At 40.5% G+C, this 13075-nt stretch overlaps 1 protein-coding gene across 2 annotated transcripts in view; it reads left to right on the top strand.

Annotated features, from left to right (window-relative positions):
- Positions 1 to 13075, top strand: part of LOC103612359 (probable acyl-CoA dehydrogenase 6) — an 81176-nt gene that overhangs the window by 17080 nt on the left and 51021 nt on the right. The window lies entirely within an intron of this gene.

Consider the following 13075-nt stretch of genomic DNA (forward strand, 5'->3'; position numbering starts at 1 on the left):
AGAGTGTATGGAGTTATTTTTAACCCTTTCTGTAATACTAAGCCTTGTTATTATTGAGAATGAGCATAGAAGGACCTGGGAGGAGCAGTCACTAGAAAGGGATTTAGTAGTTAAGGTGACACGGGGTTTGATGGTATCTAAGAAAGTGAATGGAAGATGCTCAGGTATTTCTGTGGATAGAACTAGAAGGTATATATCTGTCAGAAGTGAATTCATTTGTCCCAAACCATTTCTGTATGGCAGTAGTGGACCAGCTGCAATGCTTGTGCTTGGTTTAGTAGACTTAAGTATAGTCAGCTGAACTGCTTGATCTTTTTCTCACTTACAACAGAGTGCAACAGTAGTTAATAAATAATAGTTGCACTCTAATGGTTTGCAAGAGAAACCTTTGGGCCATGTTTTCAGACACCAATGAAAAGGTAAAGCAGCACTCTCAAGTGTTTACCAGCTATCATTTTGTTCCAGTTTGGTCAAATTTAGAGATATATCCTCTGAGAGGAGGCACAACCACCCCTCCCCCAACCAGGTTCGGGAAAAATAAATTTTCCTCTAAGGAAAGTGAAAGAGATAAAAACTATTTATTTAACAAACACATGGGAAAAGGAAAATAATGCTAAATAATAAAATCTTTCGCTGTGAAGAAAAAACCTGGGAAAGTGTTTGAGTCCTCCCTTTGGTCTCCTCAGAGCTGGGGCTTGGCCCAGGGCCAGGCCCTCTGTGCCCGGTGGAAAGTCCTCCCGATGTGCTCTGATATTGAAGCAATCCACAGAAAAAGGGAAAAAATCCGGAATTCCAGGGAAGGAAAAAAAGTTCAACTCTCAGTCTCTCTGCAGAGAAAAAGAAACTGAAAAACTGGCCTAAAGCTGGCTGGAAAAAAAAAGTCGCTATCTCTGTGTGACCTTGAACAAGCTGCAGACTGCTTTGAAAAAGTTTTGCTCAGTTTTCCTTCCCCCTCTCAGGCTCAGTTTAAAGGCACAGAAAGGCACAAGAATTAATTTCTGGGCATAGGGCAGCGATATGGGGTACACATCATAAAGTCACCCCCAGACATATTTATACCTGTTTTGCAATCAAGGCATAATTTTGATAGGCCTCCAAAATCCAGTAGACCAAATCAATCGCTGCTTTATTTGAATCTATTTGATGACAAAATTTGTGATGTGTTGGCAGGGTGTGGAGACCTTGATCAGATAAGTGTAAGAAATTTCAGGTCCTTATTGGACCTTCTAATTTGGTGGATTGGATTGAAATCTCAGGAAAACAGGGTTTTGTATGTGTACATATAAGTTCTGTGTAGTTGAGACTTTTTTCACTCCTCCACTGTTGTGAAATGCTGACTATTCAACTCCCATCTAGTGTCTTGCAAGTGCATGATGAAATTCAGTTGAAAATTGTAAGGGGGGGACAGTTTGCTATATTTCACAGATCATCAGATATTTCTGATCAGACAAGGAAATGAGCACTTGAGTTCATCTTTGGTTTTTTCCTCAACTGTGCACATGACTTGGGGAACGGTTGTGCTTCTTTTCTTCATGGCTGGTTGGGAAATGCAGCCGTACCTCTGGGAATAGCTTGTTCAGCTATCAGTAGCAGCCAGCAGAGAACTGACTTACTGAAGGACAGCCAGTCTTTGTGGAAGAGATAATCTTCCTTTAAATGTGTTGTTGATAGAGGGATCAGATTAGTTCCTGGGATTCTGCTTTTGTACTTGAGATAAGGCAAATCCTCACACTTGTGGCTTACAATGCAGAACACAGCAGTATCTCATGGAGCTCAGGAGTGCTCATACCAATACCTTAGGGGGCAGACTTAGGAATTTCTGAAATGTGGTACATGTACAGGTAGTTACAGGTGATGTCAAAATGATACTGAGAAGGCAATTTAAAATGCCTCTTTCCTGGAGAAAGTTAGAAGCATCTAACTGGGAGCAAATGCTCACCTGTGTATGTGCAATTACTGCTTGAGCTCTTGACACACAGTTTTCTCACAGCAGAGCTGCCATGCCAAATTCCCTTCTGGGTATCACAGGCTTTGCACAAACAAACACAAGACCCATGTGGTGTCTTGAAGGTGACTAGGAGCACCTAGAATCTGTTAGCAGAGATGAGAGTGTTGCAAGCAGCTGTTGCTGTTCTGTCCCTGTTCTGCACCTGTTCTACTCTGGGTTGTGCAGGAAAGTCTGTCCTCCATTATACTTGACTTTCCTCCAGTTTTGCAGGAAATGGTCAGTCTTGGGGATTTTCAAAGAGATGTATCTGCTAAAAATATGGTGTCCGTGGTTTTATAATTGTGAGAAAGAGAAGAATGCACACTAAAGAGAACAGTTGAATATATTAAAGAAATATTAAATAATATAACACCTGAAAAGAATATGGGGATTGAGACATTATCAAGTAAGACACACTGTTCAGGAAGTTTCCATTAGAGGAGTCTTGTTTATTCTTTACTTCTGTGGATGAAATGGCAAGACTGTCTCTTGACAAAGCTTGGCCAATGAATGAGCTTATACTAAAATAACTTGGGCATTACAAATCTCTGTAATTTACACATTGTTGGAGTGAAAGCATCTCTGGACTCAGGCCCAGAGGAAAACCAAAGCACAGGGGTTGAATTAAAACCTTTGGATAAACTGAGATACATGAAGTCACACCAAAGTGAAATAGAAGTATAGGTTTTTTCACTTTTAGTAGAAATATATGCTAAGTGCCTTAAACATTGAAAAGCTGCAGCAGAGACCTTAAACACAGTTCTTACTGCAGCAGTAGTACCTTTTCACAGAATTGTTTTACTTTAGACAAAATATAGATAGAACTATACTGTTCAAGTTTTTTAGATAGTGTTCACATAAACAATGAGAGCTGATAGAAACTATATATGCAAATCTGTGTAATACCTGTGTAACACTTGTGTAAAACTTACGACTGTTAGAATTAGACCAGGATAGGTTAAGAAAAGGAAAACTAGAATTGTGTGTTAATCTTACTGTCAATTAACAAATATAATCCACACTTCTGGAAGAAAAAATATAGAGCATATAGAAGAAACTAGAATTAGAAGAAGAAGCCGGTTTTGCCTGCTGTTGCTGTTTCTGCTTGCCTTTATCATGTAACCCCCTTGAACTCTGCCTTCAAGAAAGCTATGAGACTATGAAATAAAGAACTTAGCAGAACAGCAGCCTCCTGTGCTCTCTTACCCTGGTCCGAGAAGGAAGGGTATCCCATCCAAGCTCACCAACACATAACTGTCTTTTCCCAGTCTCGAGATGCTTGACATCTGTCATATACCTAAATGGCGTAATTTAAAAGCTTTCTGAAAATATAAATGCACCTCTTACATTTGCATGTCAGTACACTGTATGGTGAGTTTTAGAAAATTATTTTTGTGAAGTGTAGGCTTGATTCAGTTTTACTCACTCGCTTTTGCATTATGCTGAATGTGAAGGTTGATTTCTTCCATGGGGTTGAAATGTGGAAAAATATTGTTAAACAGTCATTTTGATGTTGGCATGGAAGATCTGTGAATAGTTATTGACTTGTCAACACTTGCAGATCCCATTTTACAAATTTTGAATGACATCTGTCTTGAAGAAGGGATTCTACAAGATTGCAGTAAAAGTTTGCTGTTCCTAGTTGTGTTTCTATCCCCAGCATTTGAGCATGAGAAATGGAGTCCAGGCTGTGCAAACCTGACCATGTGTAGCCAAGTAAGAAGAAAGGAAAGGAAAAAAATTCAGACAAGAAATGTATTTAGTTTTGATTCTCCTAATCTAACATTTCTAATTCCTGGTGACCCAGTTCATGCAAAATCATAAGCATCATTAATAATCTATTCCCTGGGGATCTTGCATGAGTCACTCCAGCATCTGTAGGGAAGTTCAGAGGTCCCCATACAATAAAGTGCCTTTTTATACAACTGGAAAACAGGTCATGTACCTACTCATGGCAGGAGGTTTGGAACTAGATGATCTTTATGGTCTCTTCCAGCCCAAACCATTCTATAATTCTGTAGAAAGGAGGACAGGCAAAGGCATGGACCCAGTATTTGTGGCTCTGTGTGTGACAGGCAACTTGCCTACAGGATAAGCAGTGCACACAAGACTTAATAGCTTCATATGCTGCACTGTAATAAAAAGATGTCAGGGAAGGATAGTAATATAAGGAATTTAGCTCCTTGGAGCTTAATATTTAAATAGGGCTAGAGCTGGCCATTTATGGTTTTCTTATTTGATGGACTGGAACCACTGAGTTTGTAGGCAGAGGTGCAGAGAACTGAAATGTGTTTTTAATCATGCTGTGTTCTGGGGAATAGATACCATCATTTCACAACAAACCTGAAAGTTATCTAAACCACGTTATTTGTCACGGGTCTTATGTTTATACTGCTTTTAGGTCTACTTTGAATTAATGTTTTAGTGTCATATAATACTGATATGCACATCAGAGAGTGCATGGTGTCTTTGACTAAGTGAAGTAGGAAGTGAGAAAATTCGTTTTATTCCAAAATACTTCTAAAATCTATTAAACTGATCTGAGAAGTATTTGGATATCCTACACTCTGGTCTGATGGCACAACCCTGTTGAAAGTCTTTTATAGAGTTTGTCTTAATAATGCACTGTATAGTAGATTTGAGATCTAAACAATCCATGTACCCTCAGTTTCTCAGCTGATTATTAAATTTTTTAAAAATGTGAACTGTTTTTGAAGTGATGATACATTAGAGATGGGAATGAAGGATGCTTTAAAACTTCAAAACTTGATCTTTAGTCTGGATGATCTGACCAGTGCAAGACAGCTCCTTGGCTCATTTATGGCGAGGCAAATGGGTATTTGGGGCCATCATTGCTTTATTTACCGTGTGCCTTGCAGCTCTGAGGGATGTATAAATTCCCAAGTTCCCTGAACTGGAGGCTCAGGTGGATGCAGCCATTCTTTCCAGAATATATATACTCCATATGGAAAAGTTCTCTTCTGCTTAGTATTTTGTAGAGATAAGCATGATTGTATATACATTTTAAATTTTTACATATATTGCAGTAAAGTATATCTTATTTTATACATAATTTGTATATATATAGAGAGACGGAATTTTTCATTATTTTTGTTCTATGAAATCATAAATCATAGAATTCCAGTTGGAAGGGGCCTCAAGGATCATCTGTTCCAATCTTTCTTGGCAAAAACATGGGCTAGACAAGATAGCCCAGCAGTCTGTCTGTCTCAATCTTAAAAGTGTCCAACATTGGGGAATTCACCACTTCTTTGGTGAGACTGTCCTAATAGCTGACTGTTCTCATGTGAAAACGTCTCCTTTTGTGTATAATCAGAATCCCCCCAGGAGTACCTTGTAACCATTACCGCCATCTCCTTTATGTGATTTCCTGTAAAAAGAGAGTCTCCATATTTTATCATCTTTGTGGCTTTTCTCTGAACCCTCTCCAGCCTGTCCACGTCTGTTTTGTGTAGCAGGCACCAAAACTGAACACAGTATTCCAGGCATGGCCTGACGAGGGCTGAGTAAATTGGGATAATGACTTCGTTATCTCTGATGGTGTTGGTCATGCTGATGCAGCCCAGCATCCTGCTGATTTTCTGTGCTGCAGCAGAACACTGCTTACTGATACTGAACTTGTCCACCAGGACCCCCAGGACTCTTTCCACAGAGCTGTTCCCCAGTCAGGTGAAGCCATCTTACCCTGCTTAGGTAAGATGTTCTCTCTGCAGAATTGCATCAACATGCTGGAAGTTCAGTGTGGTAGTCTTAATGGGCTTTGTTTTTCTGGTCTCCTACATGTTTTAAAAGAATGGTGCAGAAAACACCTTTTAAGTGAAGACACGAACAGCATTCAGGGCAAACTGGATTGATATCCACAGGGAATGGGTGCACAATTCAATGTGAAAACAGAGGATGGGAAAATAGCAAAACCCTAAGGCTCTGTGAAACAGTATCAGTCTTTAGGGGTGGAAGGAGCACTGAGCAGGACTGGTGGGTTGGATGTGCTGGGCAGAGTTAGTGGCAGTCTTGCTTCTGCAGTGTGGTGCCAGTGAAATCGGAGTAGTTGTTTTGGTTATTTTGCAGCTGACCTCGTTGACAGAAACATTTGGAGGAGATGTGTGAAAAGTTTATTGGGCCAGAGGTTGGGGACCTGGCACAGGGTTTGGGAGGAAATGCGAAAGAAACTGCAAGACAGGGTGAAGATTTGTTTAACACTATTATTCCAGGTGTGTTTGGTTGTGTGCTGTCATTTCAAAGTAATGATCATCTGCAGGAAATACAGCTTCACCCTGTTTGCAAAGAAGAAAGAAAAATAGAAGTGTGTGTCAGTTAAAAAAAAAAATTGTGAAAAAAACTTGAAATACAACTTTATTTTTTAAAATTATTTTCCTTCAGTCCACTGACGAAACCCTTTAAATATCTTAATCTTTTAAGGTTTTTTCAGTAACGTCAAGAGGCTGGAGACTTTTCTGAAAGCAGAGACTTGTGAAAAGTATCTGTTTAAGTATTTGAAGTGAGGACTAACTGTGAGAAACAAAGTCATAAGGAAAGTGTTCTTCCAATCACCAGAACTATACATACACTGAAATTTAATATAATTTTTCTGTTTTACAGACCAAGTTTTGAAGTAAGACCTTGGTGTCAGGTTTTTTTGTGGCTTTTTTTTTTCTTTGTTTTGTTTCTTAAGCAGAGGCATGGGAGACCATTTGTGATAAAGTACTTCTTGCAGGACAGTGTATTTCCTGAAGAATGTGCCTGTTTGTTCTCTTTGTGCCTTTCTGGGGTGGCCTAGAATAGCTGATTTCTCTGTTATCTCTAGGGCAGTAGCTATAGTTTTCCATAAGACTACAAACCCGCTCTGTGGTCTTGCCTGCTCTGGGAGATGCCCTCAGTGCTGGGTAGCAGGAACATGGCATGACTCTGGAGGAGGGCAGAAATTTTTTGTGTAGGACCTTTGAAACACCATGACCTGTGTATATGCACTTCCCTTGAGCCTGTGAACTGGCAGAAAACGGGCACTTGCCCAGAACCTCAACCACTTACAAATCAGCTTCACGTGTACAGCTGAAAGGGGAAACAAAGATGGAATTTATGAAAAATTTCCTTGAAGGAATATCACAGGGGAAGGTATTTTGAGTTTTTTGTGGTATCATTAAATGCTTTAAAATTCTTTGAGAGTGACTTGAGTCAGCATTTCTTCTGTTTCCTATACTGTGTGTCAGAGGAAATGAATGAGACTTTTTCTCACCCTTGAATTATTATTTAAGAACAGGAATTCTTTTTTTTTTTCTTTTTACAATATGTATAACCTGTGAAACTCATTCCGCAGAAATCACAAGGAGCAAACTTTAATAGGAATCCAGAGTCTGTTAAATAAATGTATAGATGGTGGCACCATCAGTTACTACAGAGAAAGTGATTGTATTTCTGATCATCAGCTGCTCACTTAGCAGGTAAATACACCATTTCACAGCTTCTTGTTCTCAGTGGCCTCACCAACTCCCCCCTGAATAGCACATCCAGCACTGCTCCGTGTGCTGGAGTGTAAGCCTGGCAAAAACAATCACAATACATATTTCAGCTTGTTCAGGGTCCTTCCCCAGCCCAAGAATGGAAGCCTTTAATTAGTCACAGAATCATAAAGTTTGGAAAAGACCTCTTAGATCATCAAGTCCAATCATTAGCCCAGCACTGCCAGGTTAATTTTTGCACTTCCCTCCGTCTTTGTATGTTGGAATGGTTGTGATCATGTTTTTTTTTAGGTCATTATTATCCATATTTCTTTTCTAAATCTTACCAGTTGTTTTCAGCCACCTTTATCTACTTGTGTTTCCCACTGAACCTCATCTCTTTCTTCTTGCTTTTTTTCCCTCTTGAGAGGATTCTGGTGGGTCCTTGTGTAACTTCCCTAACAACTTCTATTTGCTGCTTCTTCTATTTTAACTGACTTTGGAAGGACTGAGGGTAATAAAAATATTTTGTTAAAAACTAATGAACATCTGGGTTTAAGGAGGGGGGGGAAATAATCTTTTATGATTAGATACTTTTGGTATTACTAACGACCTCAAAGTCCTGAAGAATGAGAATATTGAGGCTTTTTTAATCAACATAAATCACCAGCTGTGGATTTATTCTTCAAAGTCAGTGCCATTTAAGAGAAATTTAGAGAGATAGGCTTTGCACTGTGTGTAAAGCTTATTAAAGATTAAATTGCACTTTTTTTTCCTCAAGCTAGTAACATGCTGTGTTTCCGTTACCTGGCCTTTTGTTTGTTTTTGCTCAATAACATTTTTGTGAGTTATATTTTGGAAGATAAAGAGATTATCTTACTCATTCAGCATTCTAAAAGGGTTTTGCTTTCCAAGTTTCTCTTCTCATAGCTGAGCAGTTCAGGTTAAATCCTGGTATCATGGAATTCTGTGTTTACAGACCAAGTCAAAAAGCCTCTGAATCCATTTTACTGGCTTTTTGGGCTTGATTGTTTGCTTGTTTTAGGTAGAATAATGAGGGGGGCTTCCCCCCCTTTTTTTTTCCCAAGAGAGATAGCATGGGAGCAATTTGCTCTTCTGTAGCTGGTGTAAAGAAGCTGTTAGTTGAGTTTGTCACTCAAAGCTAGTCAGGAAATTCTTTCCAGTGTGTCCAGATGCTTCCTGTGCACAAGGCTGCTGTCATACTTGGCATATGATTAAAAAAAAAATTTACACTGGGGCTGCTTCTTATTTTGCTTTTAACCAGGTCCTTTGGCACAATGGAGGGAGGACAGTTCTGCTGTCTGGACAGTGGCACTGTGCTTGGGGTTGTTTGGGAGAACAAAAAGGAACCATGCAAATTTTTTTTTTTTTTTTTTTAAATTTTTATAACCTTAAACTAATTCATATTCTGCATGTGACAGATTCTGCATTGTTAAAAAAAAATATTTATGGCAGCTGATACTTGTAGCAGTGCTGCATTTCAGGAGGAGATGTTGGCATCCTTGCATTCTGGGGGGTATTTGAGCTGATCACGATTCATCCTCTGACCTCTTCGTGGATTGTATTATTTTTTTACATGCTTTTGCATGGGAAAAGTTGTGTAAGCTGGGTGTTTCTTGTTGTTCCTGTAAAACCTGTGGGCTGCTGGACCTGTAAAGGAAGCAATTATGCACCTGCTACCTTTGGACAGGTCGCACCTGGACTCCCAGGCACCACACTGATGAGATGCCCAGATGAACTCGATTCTCGCAAGAACAAAGGCAGCTTCCTACATTTTCTCCCTCTTTCCTTACAACACAGTGTTGGGAATCCCATCCTCTGTCTCTGCCCAGGTTGAAACTGGATGCCATCAGGTCCCATAGCCTCAGAGGAGGTTGTGGAAAGAGGACAATACAAGAGGAAACAAACACCAGGACGAAAATTCTTTACATACAACTCATTCTGACAGGAAATGTTCTGCTTCTTCCAGCAGAACTTTGTAACTATTTTCGAGATACCAATTTCACTTTATTCTGGTTTTGCATTTATTTCTTGCTACTGAGAATCCAGTTTCTTCTCTCCTGGAAGATAGATGAATATTTTGATCTTTGAAAAGTTTTCTTCATCATCAACTTACAGTCACCAGCAGATCTTTAATGCACATGAAAGATGCTGTGAGTTCTGCTGGATGGTACATTTAAAACTGAAGGAACCCTCAGTTTTGGAGGTGACCACTAAACATTCTTCTGTGTAAACTGCACAGGAACTGGGCTGTCCTGTAAAGTCACTGCATTGTGTAACCCATAAGCAGCTCCAAGGATTTCAGAGTAGCACCTCCTTGAGACAGATCAGAATCTGGCCGCTGCATGGATTCTGTGGTGCTGCCAGCTAAATTAGGGAAAGAAAGGAAAACACCCATTTTCTGTTAGGAAACTGGAAAAGCAGTGGAAGATAATGAATTGGACTTTCTCTAAAGATATTCTTCAAGCAGTTTAGTTACGTGTCTGAAACATAAAATACGTAAATGCAGAGAATTAGAAAAATCTTCCAACTTTGATCTTGCTAAAGGTTTAACAGGTTTTAATTGCTCGCAGGTTTCAGACAACTGTTGCGGTGGCTAAGTCCACTTTACACCTCCCAGGTTGCCCTAAAAGTGGTCTCTCCCTACAACACTGTGCTAGAAAGTTCTCTCTTTGCCTAGATTCTGCTGGTCACTGGCCCTCTCCCCCCTCCCATCCCTTTTCCCATTGGCCCCTGTTATGCCATTCAACCTTGCCTCTGCCCCCTTGCAGAGGGGGGAAAACTCTTGGTTTTGGGAGCTCTCAGGATAAAACTGGCGTGGGTTTTCAGTTCAGGGTTCTTCTTGTCTCTGTTCTCTTCGGGGTGTTGCCATTAAACACCTCGGAATTGCATGCAGAGAACCCCTCTCGCCTCTCTGTCTCCGGTTCATGCACAGACTGTGTGTGAGTGGGTGTTTGTGACCACCTGCGAAGGTGAGATCGGGTGCCCGCGTAGGCGCTGGCAGAGCGCCGCCTGAGCGTCTCCACGTGGGACCCTGTGGAATAAACGCGGCATCGATCCACCAAAGCTCTCTTTCCATAGACAACAGACTTTGAAACAATCTTAAATCCAAAAACTAAAATGATGAGATTATTAATGTAGAATATTTTTACCATTGCAGCAACCACTACCTAGATCTATAGCATAGTGTGGTTTCCGCAAGGAAAAATGCACAGCAAAGTGGTGAGGGTGGAGAGGGGGGACACATTCTATGTTGCACCTTGTGCCTGCATGATGGGCAGTCAGGAGGGAGCATCAGGTCTTCTGTCATAGTTTCGAGCTGTCTGGGATTCATGCAGAGTTTTGTGGATGGGCTGCCCTGCATGGCTTTAAAATGTTTTGCTTGGGTTTGGATAGGTCTGTGTTTGTGGTGTGCACAGTCTTCCAGTGATGGATTTAGTCAGGAGAAACTGAATAGAGAGTGGGTATGTGGACATGGCTGGTAGATCTGGGGGTTGAACCTGCTTCCTCTCCTACCACTCCAGTGAGCACTGTAACTAGCTTGTCTTTGATGAAAGATGGAAAAAACCTTCAGCAGAAACTTTCCATGTCCTGATGAGAGATGAAGCCACACATGTGAAGGGTGGTGATCTCTAACACTGGCTGCCATCATCTTCTTTCCTGTCATTTGAATGAAGACACTGGTAGTGCTTAAAATAAAAAAAAAAAAGATATTTTAACAGAATTTTCCCTTCATTTCACTATTTTATTTATTCACTGGGTAGTTGTGAGCTGTATTCTGTAAATGCCTCCACATGCTGAATGATCTAATTTTCCATGTGGGAGTACAGAATAAACTTTAGAACACAAAAGATTGCATGGAAAGGTGGAATTAATTATAAAAAATTACCATCAGAAGGCAGATTATTATACAGAACATTCACTTTAACATTATGAAACAGCTTTTAATTTAATATGAAGTTTAATCTGACAACACTCAAAAATAATCACAAAGCTTTGCAGTTTAATTTCTTGTAAGGGAGTATCCTTAAAGGTAGTTACTGAAGCGTACTAAGTAAGTTTGGGAGGAAAGAGAAATTTAAATGTAAGTTCTTCTGAATAATAGTAAAGGACTTAATTGAAATGATTAATTTCTGGTCATAACAGAGCTTGCTGAGAAAAGGTGAAATGGAACAGTACCAAGTCTGAGTCCCAAATATCCACTAGCTTTAAAATATGAGAGCAGCCTTACAGGGAACAACACTGCGGTTGGGTATACTGGTGGATGAAAAGCTGGACATGACCTGGCAAATGTGCACTCATAACCCAGAAAGCCAAAAGCATCCTGGGCTGCATAGAAAGCAGTGTGACCAGCAGGTCAAGGGAGGGGGATTGTCCCCCTCTCCTTTGCCCTTGTGAGAAACCATCTGCAGTGCTGCATCCAGCTCTGGGGTCCCAGCCCACGAAAGATGTGAGCCTGTTGAAGTGAGTCCAGAGGAGGGTCATAAAGATGATTAGAGGGATAGAGCACCTCTCCTATGAGCAAAGGCTGAGAGGGATGGTGTTGTTCAGCCTGGAGAAGACTCCAGAGAGACCTCGTTGCAGTCGTTCAGAGGGAAAGGAGCTTATAAGAAAGGTGGGGACAAGCTCTTTAGCAAGGCCTGTAGTGATAGTGCAGGGAGTAATAGTTTTAAATTAAAAGAGGATAGATCCAGAGGTAGATCCAGATTACATGCAAGGAAAACATTTTTCACATTTAAGATGCTGAAGCTCTGGAACAGGTTACTCAGAGAGGTGGTAGATGTCCCATCTGTGGAAACATTCAAGGTCAGGTTAGACAGAGGTCTGATTTAGTTGGAGGAGTCCATGCTCAGTGCAGGAGTTGGACTAGATGACATTTAAAGGTCAAGCCAAACCATTCGATGAGTCTACATAGTTAATTTAATGGACATACAAATGTAAACAAAAGCTTGCAAAGAAAAGTATTGTCATTTAGTTGATGTATTGTTTAAAAAGAAACAAGAAAATTAGGTGGTAAATAAGAGGAAAAATCAAAACATAACATAGGCACCGATTTGTCTTGTGGCTGAAGTTGCCAAATGTGAAAGTAGACAGTGATGATGTAAGACTTGTGTTTTGCAATTATCCCTGGCTTTGGAGCTGCACAAGCCCTTACATGTTTCCTTTTTATCTCTAATTATGTCATCTTATTTTAAAAGGAAAAAAACCCCAAAAAACTAACCTACCCCAAGAGCTACACTTAACAGGGTTATTCCAGTGAGATGAAAACCCTCACATGGTCATAGTTCTTTTTGCTTATATCTGGAGGCCGCCAGTGTAACCAGGGCCATGATGCTAGGTGGATGGTGGGTGCCCACTGGGAGCCAGCTTCCAGGAGGCTTCATAGCTGTCTGCTGAAGTGCAGGGATGGCAAAGTCTGTAGCAGAGCTGGAAAATGAACCCTAAATTTGGGAGTCTGGGTAGCTGTGATGAATGTGGGAGACAGGGGATTCCTGATCAATGTGCTTTGTGCTTGCTTTCAGAAAATCTTGAGGGAGTTACTGTAGTCCAAAACTTGAAAGATCCCAACAGATGAACCTTGCGGAGAAGTGTTTACCTTCTGCCTTCCCCC

Source organism: Corvus brachyrhynchos, unplaced genomic scaffold (assembly GCF_000691975.1).
Source record: "Corvus brachyrhynchos isolate BGI_N302 unplaced genomic scaffold, ASM69197v1 scaffold142, whole genome shotgun sequence".
Taxonomy (NCBI): domain Eukaryota; kingdom Metazoa; phylum Chordata; class Aves; order Passeriformes; family Corvidae; genus Corvus; species Corvus brachyrhynchos.